The sequence below is a fragment of the Mobula hypostoma genome, chromosome 23, assembly GCF_963921235.1.
Source record: "Mobula hypostoma chromosome 23, sMobHyp1.1, whole genome shotgun sequence".
Lineage (NCBI taxonomy): Eukaryota > Metazoa > Chordata > Chondrichthyes > Myliobatiformes > Myliobatidae > Mobula > Mobula hypostoma.
The window spans coordinates 37,944,973-37,960,043 of NC_086119.1; the positions used below are offsets into that span (position 1 = coordinate 37,944,973).

General features: G+C 41.9%; 1 protein-coding gene across 3 annotated transcripts in view; it reads left to right on the top strand.

The window, feature by feature from the left end:
- Positions 1-15,071, top strand: part of LOC134336722 (E3 ubiquitin-protein ligase RNF43) — a 231,887-nt gene that overhangs the window by 86,146 nt on the left and 130,670 nt on the right. The gene's annotated exons all lie outside the window — the stretch shown is intronic.

Consider the following 15,071-nt stretch of genomic DNA (forward strand, 5'->3'; position numbering starts at 1 on the left):
TAGGACGCAGAAGTGGGCTGAGAAATGGCAGATGGAGTTCAACCAAGAGAAGTGTGAGGTGGTACACTTTGGAAGGACAAACTCCAAGGCAGAGTACAAAGTAAATGGCAGGATACTTGGTAGTGTGGAGGAGCAGAGGGATCTCGGGGTACATGTCCACAGATCCCTGAAAGTTGCCTCACAGGTGGATAGGGTAGTTAAGAAAGCTTATGGGGTATTGGCTTTCATAAGTCGAGGGATAGACTTTAAGAGTGGCAATGTAATGATGCAGCTCTATAAAACTCTGGTTAGGCCACACTTGGAGTACTGTGTCCAGTTCTGGTCACCTCACTATAGGAAGGATGTGGATGCATTGGAAAGGGTACATAGGAGATTTACCAGGATGCTGCCTGGTTTAGAGAGTATGCATTATGATCAGAGATTAAGGGAGCTAGGGCTTTACTCTTTGGAGAGAAGGAGGATGAGAGGAGACATGATAGAGGTGTACAAGATAATAAGAGGAATAGATAGAGTGGATAGCCAGCGCCTCTTCCCCAGGGCACCACTGCTCAATGCAAGAGGACATGGCTTTAAGGTAAGGGGTGGGAAGTTCAAGAAAGATATTAGAGGAAGGTTTTTTACACAGAGAGTGGTTGGTGTGTGGAATGCACTGCCTGAGTCAGTGGTGGAGGCAGGTACACTAGTGAAGTTTAAGAGACTGCTAGACAGGTATATGGAGGAATTTAAAGTGGGGGCTTATGTGGGAGGAGGGTTTGAGGGTCAGCACAACATTGTGGGCTGAAAGGCCTGTACTGTGCTGTACTATTCTATGTTCTATGTTCTATAAGATAGTCTCCAGCTCGCTTGTGGATATGTCTCTCCATTCGCTGCACTTCATTCACTATTACCAATCACTGAAAACAGGAATACAAAGTCACCAAATGATTACAAGGCCTTCAGTTACTTTCAGTTTTGAGGACAGAAGCAAGGATGTTTTGCTACTTTTGCCCTTGGTGAGACCATACATGAGTATGTTGTGCAGATTTGGTTTCCTTATCTAAAGAAGGATTTAAAGCCATTGAAAGAATGCAAAGAAGGCTCACATTGGTGGAACCATTATTTCCCAGCGAGTCCCTCTGCACTCAGTGAGCTAGGCTCAATGCTTCTTAACTTGAACTGTATTCCCTAGAGTTTAGAGCAATGAAAACATTAAAACATACAAATGCTTGACCATCTGGATCAGCGAAGATGCTTCCCTTACTGGGGATACTGGAACCAGGTGTCAGATTAAGTGGTAGAATAGGGAGGACTGAGAGGACAAGAATTTGTTTACTGAGGATGATGAAGGCAATGGAGGTCAATTTGTTGAATGTGATTAAGAAGGAAATAGGTACATTACTAGACTTCAAACGGCATCATGAGTTATGAGAGTGGGAGCTTGTTACTTAGAAGATCAGCTATGAGTGGTGATGCAAGAGGGAAGGTTCAAATGGCTATAGCTTCTATTTTCCAATGCTTCCAGAGTTTCTGACTGTTACCCATGAAGTGTTGTTCTGCAGCTTCTAAAACATCTGTAATGTTTTTGTAGTGAACCTTTATCAACCCACTTCAATCTTAATTGCAGTTTGTGTCTCCTTTGCTGCATGCACAGGCATGGGGATTTAATTGTGGAAACAGTTGAATATACATATGATAAAGATGCAGCTGCTGCATCAAGCAGTCTGAAAGATTCATTTAACAAGTTTAATTGGCCAATTTGAGAGGTTTTTGAAGTATAGATTACATTGAGAACCTGCAGATTAATTGAAAATGTGCCCTTCTTTCAGGAGCTTGTTCTCTGGAGTCAGTAGCAGCTCCACACAAGCGAGCAGACCGAAGCGGCGTTGTGTTAGCCAAATCAGATCTGATTATTTGTGTATCAGGGACTGGAAAGTAATGTATTACGCTACTTGTACTAGTAAGTGCTCAGAATTAATATATCAGATTTTTCCACTGAATTAACAAAAAATCTCTGCATCAGAATATAGCAGATATGATTCTGGGGTAAGGTTTATATCTGAATCAGAAATGCTGTATAGAGAAAAGGTTTGTGCATACCAGTGCAATAATAAGGAATTTGAAAGCCCGTGAATGAACGTTGAAATTCTGCAGGGTTATGTATTTGATGACGTATTGAGTGTTGATTGCACCATCTGAAATTTGGCATCTTGCTAGTTGAGCCTAACCCTTTAAGCAGGTCAAGAATTCCTCCTCAGCAGACACATTTCCGAGCAGGTTTGAAATACCATATGCTAGAATTAAACCACGGTGATCTTGATGTAATCTCTGGATTGGTTTGCTTCCCTATTTCTCTCGTCTCCTATTCTCTGCTTTGAATATATTTGGGGTACTGTTTCATGGGAATTGCCACACATCCAAGCTGCTGAGCTGTACCAATCAGATGGAGCATAAAAACAGGAGATTAGATGGTGTCTACTCCATATAGAGCTGAGTGCAGTGATATGCGTCAGTCTACACATGTTCACTTTCAGGAGCGGCTTGTGTGCATGATTTCATTTATTTTATTTTATTGAGCTACAACGTGAAGGACCTTCTGGCCCTTTGGGCCGCATCACCCAGCAACTCCCGATTTAACCCTAATCACAGAATAATTTACAATGACCAATTAAACTACCAACTGTATATCTTTGGACCATGGGAGGAAAGCCACGCGTTCACAGGGAGAACATACAAACTCCTTATGGGCAGCGGTGGCAATTGAACCCAGGTCAGCTGTACTATAAAGTGTTATGCCAACCACTATGCCACCATGCTTTCTGAACCAACTGGTCCATTGCTGTGCTTTGCTGCCTTCTCAGTTCCACTTTAAAGCAAGGAATGTGACTCAAACTTTCTTTCTCAACCTGTCCAGCCCCGTTCATTGTATCTCCCAATCAGTGGTCAAAATATTTGGAAATGCTGAGGTGGATTGCACTTCACTTAAGAGCTATTTGAATCCCTTGTGTGTAATGCCATCTCAACTGGAAGATGCTTTAGGATGGTGCCATTTTGTACCAACCTTTACACCTTTATATCTGTCTTAGGAGTATATATCAGTGAGAATCAGAATTGGGTTTAATATCACTGGCATATGTCATGAAATTTGTTGTTTTGCGGCAGCAGTGCATTACAATACATCATAATAAATGTTATAAGTTACAGTAAGATGTATATATAAAAATTAACTTAAATTAAACAAGAAGTGCAAAAAGAGGGTAAAAATACTGAGGTAGGGTTCATGGGTTCATTGTCCATGCAGAAATATGGTAACAGAGGGGAAGAAACTGTTCCAGAGAAGATGAATGGGTGTCTTCAGGTTCCTGTACATCTCCCTTGACGGTATCAATGAGAAGAGGGCATGTCCTGAGTGATGGAGGTCCTTAATGATGGATGCTGCCTTACTGAGGCATTGGCTTTTGAAGGTGTCCTGGATGCTGGGGAGGCTAGCATCCATGATGGACCTGGCTGAGTTTACAACTTTCTACAACTTTTTCGAATCCTGTGCAGTGGCCTCTCCATATCACTCAAGTGATGCAACCAGTTAGAATGCACTCCAAAGTACATCTGTAGCAGTTTGCAAGTGTCTTTGGTGACATACCAATTTACCTCAACCTCCTACTGAAATATAGCCACAGTCACACCTTTCCTTGTTAGCTCCAGGATAAATCCTCAGAGATGTTGACACCCAGGGACTTGAAACTGCTCTCCCTTTCCATGTCTGATCCCATGATGAGGACTGGTGTGCATTCTCTCAACTTCCCCTTCTTGAAGTCTGCAATCATTACTGTTTTACTGATATTGAGTGCTAAGTTGTTGCTGCAACACCACTCAGTCAACTGATCTATTACGCCCCTGTATGCCTCCTAATAATCTGAAATCCTGCCAGCAATAATTCTGTCATTGGCAAATTTATAGATGGCATTTGAGCTGTGTCTAGCCACACAACTGTGGGTGTAGAGTGAATAAAGCAGTGGGCTATGTATCCATCCTTCAGGTGCACCAACGTTGATTGTCAGCGAGGGGGAGATGTTATTTCTGAGGAGGGCAAGGATCCAGTTGCAGAATGAGGTACAGAGGCCCAGATTTTGGAGCTTGTTGATTAGAACTTGAGGGTATGATTGTGTTGAATGCTGAGCTGTAGTCGATAATCAGTAGCCTTGCATCGGTTTACAACCATACAGGTGATCCACGGCCAAGTGGAGATCCTGTGAGATTGCATCCACTGTAGACCTATTATAAGCAAATTGTAGGAAGTCCAGTTCCTTGCTAAGGCAGGAGTTGATTCTGGTCACGACCAACCTTTCAAAGCAATTCATCACAGTAAATGTGAGTTCCACTGGACGTTTAGTCGTTAGGGCAGCTCACCTGCTCTTCTTGGGCACTGGTATGATTGTTATCCTTTTGAAGCAGGTGGGAAGCTCTGCAGCAGGGAGAGACTGAAGATGTGGGTGAGTAGTGATCCACTAAAATGTACAGTGTTAAATCTATAAGGCAGTAAATAATTCTGAGAATTTTCTCCCCATTTGTATCAATGCATATACAGCAGACATATGATTCTCTAGGTCTCAGAGTAGTTAGTTTCAGAGATTCTTGAATGCAATGCTGGAATACTGTGTACAGAAGACCAGAAAAACATGGAAGCACAAATAATGGAAGAAAGAGATCGTAACTAAATATGACCTCCATCTAAATTTCTTAACTGGTTTTCATTCTACTTCAGTTCTGAACTTGTTGTTCCACTGGCACTGCAGGATTTCTCTTTGAATAAAATCTGGAAGTTCATTATTTTCCCACAACCCAGCTTTATATTTCAGCCTTCTGTTGATGCTCATCATAGTGCAGGCTTGGACTAGGCTGGCTTTTGTTTCCTTCAGCTTTTCTTGTTCAGTTGTCATGTATAACAGTTGTAATTATGAACAAAGATATGCTTAATTACATTATGTATTTCTGAATAGTGTGGGGTTGGAAGACTAAATATTTCTTGCAGCTTGCAGCCTCCAAAGTGTATGCTATAATAGCTTTGTTCCACTAAAATATGGTGATGTGAATTCAAATAATGGGATGTGGGGGAGCTGCCTGAAAATGCATGTGGGTCAGCGGAGGCCTGACTGATAGAGTGGGTTAATTTAAGGTAATATTAATCTCATTGAAGATGTTGCTTGCCATTGCCATGAAGGAATATCTTGACCTAGGAGGAATAAAGAGGTAGGCAAACAAAATGATTAATATAAAGAAGAATGATGTAAAAGTATTGGAGAAATGTTAGCCTGTGGACAGTTATATTGAGGTAAGAGAAAAAAAGCCAAATTATTTATACGTGAAATGTGGGTAAAACTGGAACCATCAGAGTCTATCACCCACTCTAATTTCTTAGAAAATGGGATGGTAAGGTGCTGCCTTTGACCACTGCAGTGCTCATGTTGAAGGCACTCCTGCAGTTCTGTTAGGTAGAGAGTACTAGGTTTATGACCCAGCAATAATGAAGTGTTCAAAGGCAAGTTAGTGTGGAGTGAGGACTTGCTGGTGTTTCTTGAATGCTGCTGTCTTTCACCTTCTTGGCGATGTTCTCCAAGAAGCCTTGACAAGTAATCATGGTACATTTGGTTGATATGTAAATATGGCCATTGAGGTAATGGAGGGAGTGAACATTTAAGGTGGTGGATGTGGTGCCTGTACAATGTTGGATACATTTTCCTCAATTATGTTGAACTTCTTCAGTGTTGTTTGTGCTGTATACATACCAACAAGTGAAGAGTCTTGTTGATAATGGAGGAGCATATGGAGATAGTCATAGAACACAACAGCATATTACCAGGCCATTTGGCCCATCTAGTCCATGCCTAGTCTCATCGACTTGCACATGGGCCATAGCCATCCTTGCCACTTCCATCGATGTACTTGTCCAAACTTCATTTAAATATTGCAATTGAACCCTCATCCACCATTTCCGCCTGCAGCTCGTTCCATACTTGCACCACCCTCTGAGTGAAGATGATCTCCCTCAGGTTCCCCTTAAAGATTTCACCTTTCCCCCTTAACCTATGACACCTCGTTCTCGTCTCACCCAATCTCATTGGAGAAAACTTGCTTGTATTTACCCTATCTATATGTCACAACCACGGATTCAGTAGGGTAGCAGATACAGCAATTGCGCTCGTGAATATGCACGTGTCAGCTAATTATTATTTCATTGGGATAGTATTTAACTCCATTCATTCCATCGTAGTATTTGTCGAGACTTGGACACAACAATGCTTCGCTGCCTGCTTGCATTTCGCCTTGCCTGAGAAATTGGACAGTCGAGTCAACCGACTCTGAAGACTAGCGGTATTCACTTTATTCTTAGTTGTTCTTTTCAGCCGCAGTGTAGCCTTCGTTTTCCATTTGAGAGTTTTAGTTAACAGCCCTGTTCGGCTAGCATTTATTGTTTTCTTTTCCCTTTTCAACACTGTTCGCATTAAAGTTTGTGAACTATTGACCTGCTTCAGTGTCTCTTACTCCGCACTTGGGCCATATCTGAACCTGGTGACACTATACCCTTCATAATTTTGTATAGATCTATCAAATTTCCCCACATTCTCTTATTCTACAGGGAAAAAATATCCTAACCTATTCAACCTTCCTCTGTAACTGATGTCCTCAAGTCCTGGCAACATCATTGTAAATTTACTCTGTACTCTTTCAATCTTGTTGTTAACTTTCCTGTAGATAGGTGACCAGGACTGCACACAATACTTCAAATTTGGCCTCATCATCATCCTGCACTCAGTGCTCTGATTTATAAAGGCCAACGTGCCAAAATCTCTCTTTATATCCATATCTACCTGTGACAGTACTTTCAAGGAATTATGGATCTGTTTTCCCAGATCCCTTTGTTCTACCGCACTCCTTCATGACTTACCGCTTACTGCGTAAGTCCTACCCTGGTTTGTCCTTCCAAAGTGTAACAGCACACACTTGTCTGCATTAAATTCCATCTGCCATTTTTTAGCCCATTTTTCCAGCTGGTCCAGATCCCACTCTCAGCTTTGATAACCTTCCTTGCTGTCTCCCATGCCCCCAATCCCGGTGTCATCCACGAATTTGCTGATCCAATTTACCACATTATCATTTAAATCAGTAATGTAGATGACAACCAACAATGGAACCATCACCAATTCCTGCAGCATACCACTAGTCACAGGCCTCCATTCAGAGAGGCAACCATCTACTTCCTCCCTCTGGCTTCTCCCACTAGGCCAATGTTGAATCCAATTTACTGCTTCATCTTGAATGCTAAGAGAATGGCCCTTCTGCACTAGCCTCCCCTGCAGGTCTTTGTCAAAGGCCTTGCTGAAGTCTATGTAGTAATAGACATCTACAGACTTTTCTTCATCAACGTTCCTGATAACCTCCTCAAAATCACTGTAAGATTGGTTAGACATATCCTTCCATGCACACAATCATGTTGACTATCCCTGATCAGGTCCATGTCTATCCAAATACTTATATATCCTATACCTTAGAATACCTTCCAATAATTTACCCACTACTGATGTCAAGTTCACCTGGCCTGTAATTTCTTAGCTTATTCTTCAAGCCTTTCTTAAACAATGGAACATCATTGCTATCCTCCAGTAGTTCTACCTCACCCATGGTTAAGGAGGTTTTAAATACCTATGCCTGGCTCCCTGCAATTTCTGCACTTGCCTCCAACAAGGTCCGAGGAGACACCTTGTCAGCCCCTGGGGATTTAACTGCTCGAATTTGCCTTACAGTAAGCATCTCCACTTCTGTGTTCCAGATACAGTCCATACCTCGCCTATATTTGCTATGCACCTTGTTCTTCTTAATCTGAGCCTCAATCCTGTTGAAATCCAACATTCCCTAAAAGCTTTGCTTTTTATTCCAACAGGAACATGCAAACTCTGTACCCTCAGTATTTCACTTTTGAAGGCCTCCCACTTACCAAGCTTCCACTTGCCCGAAAACAACCTATCCCAATCCACACTTGCCAGATCCATTCAAAATTGTTTTTTTTTCTCCAAATTAGAATCTCAAACCAAGGGTCACTTCCCTAATAGCAGACATCCCACCTCTCCCAGAAGTTCCGAGAGTCTCCCGCATATTGATAGCGGCTCCCTGATGCCCACAAATTATATACAGTATCCCGGAAATAGATCTTTTTGAGAGCGAGAGAGAGAGAGAGCGTGAGAGCGAGAGAGAGAGAGAGTGCGAGAGAGAGAGTGCGAGAGAGAGAGCGCGAGAGTGCCATGGCAGAGTGTTCCAAAACAAGAAAATATAAAACATATTTCACCCCAGACTACACTAAAGTGTACCCCTGCCTAATAGGGATCAAAAATAATGACAGTGTTGTTCACTGTACTGTTTGCAACAGTGACTTTTCTATTACCCATGGTGGGTTAAGACTGTAAAAGACATGTTGAGGTGAGTTTAACAGGTGTCATTCGTTCATTAGCTTAGCTAACGTTAGTTAAACTAGCTGGCTAGCTGCTAAGGAGCTACTCTATTGCAGACATCCCACCTCTCCCGGAAGTTCTGGGAGTCTCCCGCAAATTGATGGTGCTACCTACCTGAAATGAGTTTTTGCAGGGTGGGATATCTGTAATAGGATATCCAGTATCACACTCTCTCTAGTTAGGACTTCCAAATATCGATTAAGGAAACTTTCCTGAGAACATTTGATAAACTCTATCCCATCCAATTCATTTGCAGTATGGGAATCCCAGTCAAACACAGCCTTCTCTCTCTCTCCATCTCCATCTCCATCTTCATCTCCATCTCCATCTCCCTCTGCATCTCCCTCTGCATCTCCCTCTCCATCTCCCTCTCCCTCCCCTCCCCCTCCCCATCCCCCTCCCCATCTCCCTCTCCCTCTCCCTCTCCCTCTCCCTCTCCCTCCCCCTCTCCCCCTCTCCCCCTCTCTCCATCTCCCTCTCTCTCTCCCTATCTATCTCTCTCTACAAATTTGCTCCTCCAAATTTTGCTGACTATTGAGTGGTCTATGCTGTGATATAGTCCCCTTATATGATCACCCCTTTCTTATTCCTTAGTTCCACCCATATAGCTTCATCTCTCTTTTAAACCTCTCCCTCCATCATGCCTCAAAGAACAGAACCCTGGAACAATGAGCAGCTAATCCTGCCCCTCCTGCAACAAAGTCTGATTAATAGATTCAATATCTTAAAGGAGCTAAGTCTTGCTGTAGAGGGCATATATTCTGACCAGCACTTATGACCACTGTACGTAGTTGGCTTACCAATTTAAATTTTAGTTTTTGGTGACTCTCAGGATGATAATGTTGTTGAATGTCAATGAGAAAAGATTAGACTCTTCATTGTAGAAGACCTGTCTTTAATGGACATTTGTGTAGCTGGCTGGCTTTTGGTCCAAGTCTGTGTTTGCATCATGCAGGCATGGGCTACGTTTTTGGATTTGAACTCTGCAATAATCAGCGAACATCCCCACTTCTTACATTGAGATAAAAGCAAATGCACTCTTACAGAAACTCACAATGCTAGGATTAAAACAAGTGTTAGAATAAAAAGATATGATTGGATTTAATGAGTTAATTTCAGATTTGTTATCTTGCGTAATGAAATTTTTGAGGATATATAGCCTATAATAAATTCAGAACTTTGAACTTTGAGATGGTACAGGGCAAATGGAAAGCAAAGCAACTCCCAGCAAAGACTGAACAATGAGAAGGACGGAGATTGATTTTTCTTTGAAGAAAATATTTACTGTTTCTAATCCTCTCCACCCCTGTTGAAAAGAAGAAGAGTGTAGAAAGTGAAAAACGCTTTGATGTAGAGAATGTAGAGAGGCACCAGAAATTATAGTTTACTGTCCTCCTCCTGAAGGACACATTCCTCTGAAGTTGATATATCAGGTACTAGTGCTATTTCTCGTAATGTTCCCCAATAGCTCCTTCCCCTTTTAATTTTGACATATTATCGTATCCAAAATGGTGAATTTTTTTTTGTAGGGTGTTGATTATGTCTAATTCTGGCCCCTCCACTAGCCGTGCAATATCTATATACATGGTATAAATGGACCACAAGGAGTGGGAATCAGGCAGTTTGTTTATGCCTTCTGTCTGTGGCATTCCTTGTGTTGCAGTGATGGAAATCCATTAATACGACATACTGTATATCTCTAGTTATGGAATAATTTCATGTGACCGACAGTTGTAGTTTGCCAGCTTTTGGTTTAATTGTATATATTATTTGTTCTTGAATAAGTAGATTGTGATTGAAGGTGTGGGGAGATTTAATCAAGTAGAGAAGATAATATTAGTTTTGTGACTGCAAAGCTAATGTTCATTTTAAAAGAACTTGCACTTTTCTTCCACATGGTTTTGTTCATGAGCATTTCAACAAAAAGCAGTCTTTTCAACATAGTAAAAGGTGGTGACCAAGTAAAAATGTATTTGTGCTGGGAGCCAGATTCCCTATTGGCCTCAGATGTCCTGTTAGCTTAAGGTGTTCCTAATTCAGGTATGCTTTGGATCAAATCACGAACAAGAGAAAATCTGCAGATGCTGGAAATCTGAGCAACACACATAAAATGCTGGAGGAACCCAGAAGGTTTGGATCAAGCCACACAAGGTTAGAGATGGTAAAGGTTCCCAATTTTGCAGTTTCTTCAGCATAGAGATTGTCTCAAGGAATTTTGTAGACACATGCTTAGAAAAAAAAAGGTAACTAATCACAAAACTGGGATCTAAGAACTAGTGCCAAAGATGTATTTTGAAGAGATTCATGGCAAAGAGGATGAAGGTGAGAAGAACAAGGCCTTGTAGAAAAAAAAAGTGCAATATTTAAGAAGCTAAGGCACAAGCAAGAATGCAGATGCTGGAAATCCTGGATCAACACACACAAAATGCTGGAGGAACTCAGCAGGTCAGGCATCATCTGTAGAGGAAAATGAACAGTCAATGTTTTGGGCCAAGGCTTTTCCTCAGGACTGCTAATAAGGAGCTCATGAATGGTGAGGAGGTTGTTTCATGGGTGATGAAAGGTAATATCAGGATGGGTGAGATCATGAAAAGGTTAGAATTTTAAAGTGAGAGGCTAGGAGAAACATAGGTCAAAATGGCATGAAGGAGGTGAGTAGGATATACCAGTTTATACACATGCAGCATAACATTTCTATATATATTTGCCCTCTCCAGTTTCAGTTTGGTGAAATGCCAATAATCACCTCAAAAAAGGTCATCTTAAATTTTACAAATCTAGTTTTAAAAGACACAAGATTCTGCAGACGCTGAAAGTCCAGAGTTAACACACAAAAAGTGCTGGAGAAACTCAGCAGGTCAGGCAACATCTATAGAAAGGAATATGCAGTCAAATTTCCAGGCCTAGACCCTTCATCAGGACTGGAAAGGAAGGGGGGAAAAGAAATTTTGATAAAGATCGCGATCAAGGTCTCAGACCATACTGTCGGCTGTTTATTCCTCTCCATAGGTGCCATCTGACCTGCTGAGTTCCTCACTGTTCTGGCGGGTGGTGACCTGTATATAAAGGGACTTGGCCTTACATAACATTTTGGTCCACATGCATCCTAAGTTTAGTTTTTTTGGCAACGTGTAGCACAGTGATTTACCTCCCAATGTATATAATAAGAGCTTTGTTATTTATGCTCACAGACAAAGGTGTTAACCCATTCTTTCAAATCTGCTAGTGGCAATATCCCATGTACTTCCTTTAATAAAGCTGCCAGTTTATAATATGTGAATTGTATTTTAGCTCGCCGGGATGCACTAGAAAAAGATAAATCTGCTTGCACTGACCCCGTTAGAATGTTGACTATGAATGACTCACCCACCTCCTGGAAGACTAATTTGCTTTCTTCTTATTAATGTTTGCAATCCATTCATTGTCTATGCTTAAAATTTTGATGAGCAATAGTGTTTTATTTGATAGTCCCAATATACCAACTCCTACTGTGAAGTATCTCAAGCTTTTTCACGAAGGACAGAGAGGAAACTGTCTTTACTCCCCAGTTACTGACAGTATTTATTATTTACAAGATGTAGGATTGTTTAATGTCATTTCCAGTACACAAGTGTAAAGGGGAATGAAAAATAGTTACTCCGGATCTGACTCAGCTCAAAAAAAGCACAACAAGCTAGAGAACACAATAATAATGTAAAATAACACAATAAATATAAATATTTAAGGTTGCTTATATACATTGATTGTATGTCCATAAAATGACGCTAGGCACAGGAGTGTCTGTACATAAGGTAAGTGACAGAGAGTGATAAAGTAGTGGTGGTTGGGGTGTGGGGGTGTGATTTTTTAGAGAAAGGGGCTTCCCTTCCTCCACCATCAACTCTGCTCTCAAACGCATCTCTCCCATTTCATGCACATCTGCTCTCACCCCATCCTCATGCCACCCCACTAGGAATAGGGTTCCCCTTGTCCTCACCTACCACCCCAACAGCCTCCGGGTCCAACATATAATTCTCCATAACTTCCACCACCTCCAACGGGATCCCACCACTAAGTACATCTTTCCCTCCTCCCCCCCACTTTCTGCTTTCCGCAGGGATCGCTCCCTATGCAACTCCCTTGTCCATTCGTTCCCCCCCATCCCTCCCGGCACTTATCCTTGTAAGCGGAACAAATGCTACACATGCCCTTACACTTCCTCCCTCACCACCATTCAGGGCCCCAGATAGTCCTTCCAGGTGAGGCAACACTTCACCTGTGAGTCGGCTGTGGTGATATACTGCATCCGGTGCTCCCGATGTGGCCTTCTATATATTGGCGAGACCCGACGCAGGCTGGGAGACCATTTCGCTGAACATCTACGCTCTGTCCGCCAGAGAAAGCAGGATCTCCCAGTGGCCACACATTTTAATTCCATGTCCCATTTCCATTCTGATATGTCTATCCACGGCCTCCTGTACTGTCAAGATGAAGCCACACTCAGGTTGGAGGAACAACACCTTATATTCAGTCTAGGTAGCCTCCAACCTGATGGCATGAACATTGACTTCTCTAACTTTAGTTAATGCCCCACCTCCCCTTCGTGCCCCATCCCTTATTTATTTATTTATTTATTTTTCTTTTTCCCCTTTTTTTCTCTCTTTTTTCTCCCTCTGTCCCTCTCACTATAACTCCTTGCCCATCCTCTTGGCTTCTCCCCTCCCCCCTTCCTTTCTCCCTAGGCCTCCCGTCCCACAATCCTCTCCCTTCTCCAGCCTCATTTCCCTTTTGCTAATCAACTTTCCAGCTCTTAGCCCCATCCCTCCCCCTCTTGTCTTCTCCTATCATTTTGGATCTCCCCCTCCCCCTCCAACTTTCAAATCTCTTACTATCTCTTCTTTCAGTTAGTCCTGATGAAAGGTGTCGGCCCGAAACGTTGACTGTACCTCTTCCTACAGATGCTGCCTGGCCTGCTGCGTTCACCAGCATTTTTTGTGTGTGTTGCAGATTCCTGTTCGATGGACAGGTATTTACAGAGTACATCAAATTGACCATTTCTTTTAAATGGCTCAGAGTCAGTATTCCCCATCTAAAAATCACTGCCTTAAGTTCTTTCGGTTAATTAGCAGAAGCACTTTACACGTCAAATCACAAAAAATAGTAAACCTTTCCTGTTATTGTTATTGTTCCGCAAGGTAAAACTAATGTCTCCAAGCTAAGCAACAAAACAGAGAAAGAATTCTATTCAAACTAAAAGATATGGCAATGCAGTTTCTTTATAGTGGTGCAAAAGCTTCAGATCAGTACAATCAAATCACCTATACCTAGTCCATTCTGTCTGTATTGCTGTTTGGATTTATGTACATGATGATATCCTCATGTCATGATATTTTCACTGCATACCTCTTCCTTCCAGACTTTTAATTCTAATCCATTACTGAATTGCTATTCAATTATTGGCACACTCAGTCATTCCCATAGAATTTGGGCACCATGTTTAATTAACTAAAACTGATCAATAATATGGTCTCAGTGAAATGGAATCACATGTGATCATGCATCATACCTGTCTGTGCAGGAAGATGATAGTAACTGCCTCACTCCAGAATGATTGACCTTGTCCATTGTTAGGCGAGCCAACTGGTGGCTTGTGAAAGTAATAAATTGTGTAGTCATAGACAGAGAGTAATACTTTCAAAACAAAACCAATCCTTTCCACAAAAAATATCTTTTTTTCTTTTCTCTCTCCCTCCCTCCTTCTCTCTCCCTCCTCTCTCTCCCTCCTCTCTCTCCCTCCTTCCTTCTCTCTCTCCCTCCTTCTCTCTCTCCCTCCTTCTCTCTCTCCCTCCCTCCCTCCTTCTCTCTCCCTCCCCCTTCCCTCACTCCCTCCCTCTTTTTCCCTCGCTCCCTCCCTCTTTCTTTCACTCCCTCCTTTTTCTTTTTTCTTCTCTGTTTCTCTCTGGCAGTCATCCAGGATTGAGGATGACTTCCTTCCAGCCCGATTCAGATGAATGGAATCTGCTCCTATGTGGTTTCTGTTCATCTAAGTTACTGTTGCACACCAGATACCACATGGTCTTGACAGACTGAGGTTTTGCACAAACGATGAGGAGGCCCAGTATGATCAAGCTAAGTAATGACTGACTTAGTATTTATGGGCTTCCTCCTGTTTCTGATTGCTACCCCTGTAAGTCATTGCCAATTATTCCAAATTAATGAAAGGAACTTTACAGGGCTGCAAGATGGCCTGAAGGGCTTTACAACTAATCATATAATTGAAATTATATATTAGATGTAAAACATTCTTTTTGTGCGTAAAAAGCTCCCATAGTAATGTTAAAATGACTAGTTTATCTGCTTTGTGAATATTGGTTGAAGAATAAACATTATCCAAAGTGGGGAACTCTCTTATTCTTTGAAATTAGTGTCCCGGGTTCTTTTGGAAGTAGTGAAGAGTCCTTGTTCGATGTTTTATCTGAAAACTGTTACCTCTAACCTCCATTGCGCAAGGTTATCAACCTGTGTTTTTTAGTTGGCGTTTGAGGACTTGAACCCCCCCAGCTTTCTGTCTCATGGGTAATTATTGTTATTGAACCAACACTGATATAGTTAATC